We start from the raw sequence: 5,740 nt of genomic DNA, 5'->3' as shown, positions 1-5,740 counted from the left end.
CTGTGAAGACGGAAACAAACGCACGGTTAAATATGTCAGCACATTCGTCATCAGTGGCTTCCTCGCCCGCGGCACTTGTAAGAGCGGTGGGGCACGTTGCTTGCGGGTTTATTATTTCCCAAAACCTCCTGGGGTTGTTTTTTTAGGATATTTGGCAGGTCATTGTGAAAAAAAAGCACGTTTGGCGGAGCAAACTGCAGCATAATAAGAGTCCTCAGCTGCGTGGTACCGTTCCCATGCTTCAGCACTTGAGTTCCGTTTTGCTGTACTATAAAGTCGTTTTTTTCTTCTTTCTAATCTTTTCAGATTGTGTGAGAACCACGGCTTCTGGCGGTTTGCGCGAAAGCTGATACAGGGAATAAATTTGTTTGTTGGTTCGTTTATCTTGTTTTTGAAAAGTGACCAGTAAGAGAGCGGAGATGAAACGTGGATTGGCAGAAAAGCTTCGTTGTTGATTGCTTGGTAGTTTCCTTTGTCGTACAGGCGGATGGTTTTCTTGAACGTTTGGCGGAATGAATTTGAACGTGGAATGAATAACTCTATGATCACTGATTTCACGCAAGTAAGTAATCGAGGATAAGCTTTCAGGGCTGTTGGTTAGTATTAAATCCAGGATGTTTGAAGATCCTTGGGTAACCCGATTCGGTTCAAGCACCATTTGCCTGAAGTTGAAATTTAAGCAAACATCTACAAAGTTTCTTGCTTCAGAGTTACCAGCTGTTAATGGACCTACGTTTTGCCAATTTATACTCGGGAAGTAAAGAGAAGCAGTTGAGCATTGGGGTGTTTCGTAGTAATTTGGACCAGAACATCGTTTAGTTTAGGTGCAAAACCGGGATTGCTGTTAGGGGCCCTGTACCACACGCCAAGCAGAACGGTTTGCGGTGGAGCGTTGCATTTTAACCATAATATTTCCAGATCTGAAGTAATGTTAACAACGGAACATGCTATTTGGTTGTTAATGGCAATAAGCACACCTCCACCACGTGTGCCTTGACGATCTTTACGGTACACAGTAAAATTGGGTAAGTCATCTAAAACTTCAGTATCACTGATGTCGCTTGTTAGCCATGTTTCCGTTGGGAATAATACGTTGCTGCCGGAAGATAAAAAGAGATTCGACAAGGCCTCGCGCTTTGGAAGGAAACTGCGAGCATTAGTGTAGATTATGGATAAGGAAAGGTTATCTCGAAGGTTAGTCCGCGGTTGCTTGCGTGCTTTCCGACGGCGAAAGGATTCCTATGTGATTTCTTTAACTGATTGTGAACCTTGGTCGAAAATAAACCGTTTGGGTCCCATGTGTAGCGTTTTGTATAGGAGGGAAAATGGTCCAGACTTAGCTCTAGCAAAAGCCACAAGGTGCTTCCGTGCATTTCGAACGGGTCGAGAAAAATCTTCTCCAATACTAAAATCAGTGTCTTTAAGCTTAGGGCCTTCGGAGAGTATGATTCCTTTTGTTTTGAAAGATGACAATTTCACTATTATTGGTCTTTGGCGGTCTGTGCTGTGGCGGCCAAGGCGGTGTGCGCGCTCTATGTCTTTAGGCTGGATTACCAGATTGAGGCTGTCAAGGCAGTGCTCAATGATAATTTTTTCTGATTGCTCGTAAGATTCTTTATCATTTGGGTCAGGAAGCCCATAGAACACTAAGTTATTTCTTCTCGAGCGGTTCTCGAGATCATCGAGATGTGTATCCAACTCAGAGAGCTGCAAAGTCATTCTAAAGGGTTTCTACTTCTGTTCGCAGGGTGTTAAGACATTCACATTTGGTTTCAAGATCAGCGATTCGATTGCTTAGAGCAGATATTGTTTTATCTGTTGCTAGTAGTTGATTTTTGAGGTCTTGTATTTTAGTGATAAGTTGTGATTGTCCGGCGGACAACTTTTGTAGTTCGCTCAAAACTGCATCAAGGCCACCTGGTCCCGGGTTGGTTTCTACATCACCCGACAGCACTAGTAAAGCGCGAATGACATCGACACATTCGGCGGCAAGACAAAAGCAACACTGCGGGCTCGGCAGCTGTACCAGGCAATAATTACTAGTTTTCTTAGTGAAAAGCGTATATGGACCACCAACCTGCATGGCGAACATAAGCGGATTAGCGGCCCGTGCGGAGGCACAGCCGCAGAGCCCACAGTGTGCCGAAGGTGGGTGTAGCTCCTTTATAGGTAAGCCGTACGGTGCTGTCGGTGACGATGGTGCTGCGGAGGTAGTTTCATTGGTCCAGCGTTCCAGAGGTGGCGCTGCCGGGGGTTTCCAATTGTCGGTGGCGACTAGGTGTAGTGCACCAAGTTCGCTTTCTTGATGGGGCGTCCGGATGACTGCTGTGCAGCCAGATGTCCCTGCCGTCCAGGCTGGCAGAAGAACAAACGTGACGATTTGGACAATGACCTGCATGGCGAACATAAGCGGATTAGCGGCCCGTGCGGAGGCACAGCCGCAGAGCCCACAGTGTGCCGAAGGTGGGTGTCGCTCCTTTATAGGTAAGCCGTACGGTGCTGTCGGTGACGATGGTGCTGCGGAGGTAGTTTCGTTGGTCCAGCGTTCCAGAGGTGGCGCTGCCGGGGGTTTCCAATTGTCGGTGGCGACTAGGTGTAGTGCACCAAGTTCGCTTTCTTGATGGGGCGTCCGGATGACTGCTGTGTAGCCAGATGTCCCTGCCGTCCAGGCTGGCAGAAGAACAAACGTGACGATTTGGACAATGACCTGCATGGCGAACATAAGCGGATTAGCGGCCCGTGCGGAGGCACAGCCGCAGGCACAGCACACTTCGCCAAATTCAGTGAGTGATGTATCTAGATGGCAGGCCAGGGAACAGGAAGCTTTATTACGAGATGCCTGCTCGCAGCCTCAAACCAACAACCACCGTACATGGAATCTGCGCGCCGTTTTATACACTGCCTGAGATACCGCTGCATGCGCAGTCAGACATGGCGAACGCGATTAGCCAGGACAAGACATCACGAGCATCCTTATCGCGATGCAACACGACGCTACAACAGGTGAAAGTCCGGTAGAGCTGGACACTAAAAGGCCGGATACCTGGAATAGGTGCGTTTAGCGAACACTTCAACAGGCAGCATGTACCGTCTTTGCCAAAAGAACCAGACTGCATATTTTGCTTCTCGCGTGAATTCTAAAGCCAAGATGGATTCCCAGAGCATCACAACCTGTTCGGAAGTGAGGAAAGGAGCTCGCCTTTACGTTGCACAGATTTACAACTTCAGAAGTGGTACGAACTCTCTACTACCCGACGGAGAAGCGTAACACGCAGCTTGGTTACTTTTGGCAAAGCCAGGCCAAACAGGCAAAAACGACGCCGCACCGACGACTATTTTGTTCCCTGCAATAGACCATTAAATGATGCAATTTATGAAACAGATAGAATACTGAAATTGTCCGGCGATGAAAGCTTGAAATTTTATGAGAAGATGTAGCCGGATAGGATGTGTACGTTTACACGGAGCATGTATATGGTCTCTTGGGCCTCGCCAAGACTTTGTGTAGCTTTTTAGCCCACGAGACCATCAATAGTTCCTTTGTGCAAAAATAAAGATTGATTGTGAATTATGCTACACACAAAAGACAAACACGGAAATGAGGACGCAAGATTGTCGATTCATTCATTTAACGGCAATCATGTGTCCTGACACTGAGGTAATCGTCGATTCATTGAATGTTTGTCATCGCCCTATTTGACGGCTGAACATCAGTGCTGCAGTGAGACCCTTAACTCTCTGACATTCTTTCTGCCGTTAACTCTTTGAAGGGCTTCTTTTTAACAGTTGGCTACTTCCTTTCAGTTACCTGTTCGTTTCTCGTGAAGTATTCACAGGCAAAATAATCAATAATTCAGGACGGCGTCCTCAATTGGTCGCTACGTCACAGCTCCGTGGTGCCAATATGAGTTAGCAGGGTATAAGTGTAGGCCAGTTGGTGAGACATAAGGAAACTAAAACCGCAGCAGGCACAGAACGGAAGGTGGAGACAATACAGGGCTGTACTGGCAACTTAAAATTTTATTGAAAAAACAGGGGCTTTTAAAGACAGATGGCACATGTGATCTTACAATCAGGTAAAGTGGAATGAAACATGAAAACCAAACAAGACCTTCGGCAAAACTTAAAAGACAACAATCGGCACATTGAAATTGATAAAAGGAGGATAGCAAATAGGATCTGTAAAAGAGAAAATGATTACAAAAGAATCTGAACAATCAACAACAGCACACGAATGAAAAGACAAAACTCTCCGCACTAGATGAGCATGAAACGAAACCAAAACAAAAGGTTCCAAAAAATCTAAAAATTTCAGAAATTCAAGGGCGCAAAATCTAAATATCAGCGCACCTGTTTACCACTTTCCTTTGCCGTCTCCTGGTTCCCCCCTTTGGTGTAGAAGGCCTCTATGCTCAGTTAATTATATCGGGCAGCTAACAAATCCACCCAGTTTCCCCTATCCACAGAGTCTATCACATAATGAGCCTCTGTGTGGCTTCAAGCCTGCTTTTCTTACCTTTATGTTGAATTCGTCCACCAGTCCAATATACTGCATTTTTATCCCCCTCTCCCCCCCCCCCTGCCTTCAGTGGATGAAATAAAGTCGAAAGCTTCGGTCTTCATAGAAGCTTTCGACCACCTGTGATCACGACTGGATTCGTAGGGTTGTACCATATTTTGTTTCAATTTCTTATTAATCTCAGGTACAATACCCGCCACCCACAATTGTTACAAACCCTTATTTGTTACCAGGACAACAAATATTTGACCAGGAAGCCCACGCCTCTTCCACGCCTGTCCACTAAATCGCGATTACACAGCACGTGCACGCCTTTCAGTATCTGCAGCATATGGCTTACTTGTCCTCCTTACCTCACCAATCCCAATTATATCCCATAATATCGCCCGCTAGTTCATAGAACAGTGCTCCTCGACCATCTTCACCGCATAAGGTTCCAGATTAAACCGCCACTTTCAGTTCTGAATTTCGACCTGCCCGGAGCGAGCGATTTTTAGCATCCTTTGCTGCACCACAGGTCTGATCGTCGCTATGGTCCGCTCATCTCAGCCGCTGAGGACTAAAGGAAGTGTGTCCTGTTGCAGATCATCTATTCGAAAAGAGCCACTTCTCCAGAAAATGTAGCGTTGGTTTTGTCGGCGGTTCGAGCAGAACTGGTGACATGTCTCTAGCAGGGTAGTTGTCCGCTCTCTGAGGAGGCAGATGTTATGTCCGGGCCCTGAATGGCCAACAGGTTGAGTGTGCATGCCATGGCTGGTAGAAGCTCCCACCTCAGGCAGCTTCTTTGAGATGGTAATCTAACCCTGCGCTAGGCTTGTGTCCAGGACGCTATTCTTCCATAGTCCGCACAGGCACGTTCGTGTGGCTGGATAAAGTCCGGCTTTACATCTATACGTGTTCGCGAGCCGGGGGCATATTTATTTATTTGTTTATTTACTATATATTACCGGCCTGGAGCCATTGTGCAAGGGGGTTCAGTACAATATATATATATACATACACCGCTCCCAAGAAAAACAGCAAAAATACGTACCAGCCGCCATTGCTAACCACGACCAGATATTAAGTATTCATTGCTAACAGAAGTACTAAGCAAATTAATGCAACATAAATAAACATTTAAAATAAGAAAGGAGACATAAAAGTGGTCAACAAGGTTGACGACTGGGTACGTTGGTGGGGGTTCATACTTAACCAGCCAAAGGACGAGACACAGGAAAG

The 5,740-nt window shown here is 46.3% G+C and overlaps 1 pseudogene; it reads right to left on the bottom strand.

Annotated features, from left to right (window-relative positions):
- Nucleotides 1-1,239: 1,239 nt before the first annotated feature.
- Nucleotides 1,240-2,154, bottom strand: LOC146177862 (uncharacterized; annotated as a pseudogene).
- Nucleotides 2,155-5,740: the final 3,586 nt, after the last annotated feature.

This window comes from Amblyomma maculatum, chromosome 10, assembly GCF_055883805.1.
Source record: "Amblyomma maculatum isolate TAMU_Amacu chromosome 10, ASM5588380v1, whole genome shotgun sequence".
Lineage (NCBI taxonomy): Eukaryota > Metazoa > Arthropoda > Arachnida > Ixodida > Ixodidae > Amblyomma > Amblyomma maculatum.
Note: the sequence above shows the minus strand (reverse complement) of the source record. Positions and strands in the feature narration are given on the sequence as shown.